A 392-nucleotide genomic window follows, 5' to 3' on the forward strand; every position below is an offset into this window, starting at 1 on the left:
CATAGCGTCATCTGTGCAAATATAAAATGTGTGCAGATGTTTAACGCTCAAGCAGGAAGATAATTATAAATAAAATTGCAAGATGATGATTTTAGTGATGTTTTTATTTGTTCATGTTACATAAGGAGAGTAGGACTGGTTTCCTGATGACAAATTCTTAAAATTTTTGATATTCTTAAGATTCTGAAAACTGTTAACCAAAATAGGTTTGGTATTTTCATTGTGATTAACAGTTCAAGCGTAAGATTATTTGAGCCAGTCATTCCGTGAGTGGATAAAACATCTGTAAGTAACTCCACAAAAACAGCATATTCATCTATGACGATTTGGATTCTTGTAGATAAAAGTGAATTGAGCCAAAAAGTCCAAATTTAAAATCTATTTATACAGCA

The sequence above is a fragment of the Thalassophryne amazonica genome, chromosome 6 (assembly GCF_902500255.1).
Source record: "Thalassophryne amazonica chromosome 6, fThaAma1.1, whole genome shotgun sequence".
NCBI classification, from domain to species: Eukaryota; Metazoa; Chordata; class Actinopteri; order Batrachoidiformes; family Batrachoididae; genus Thalassophryne; species Thalassophryne amazonica.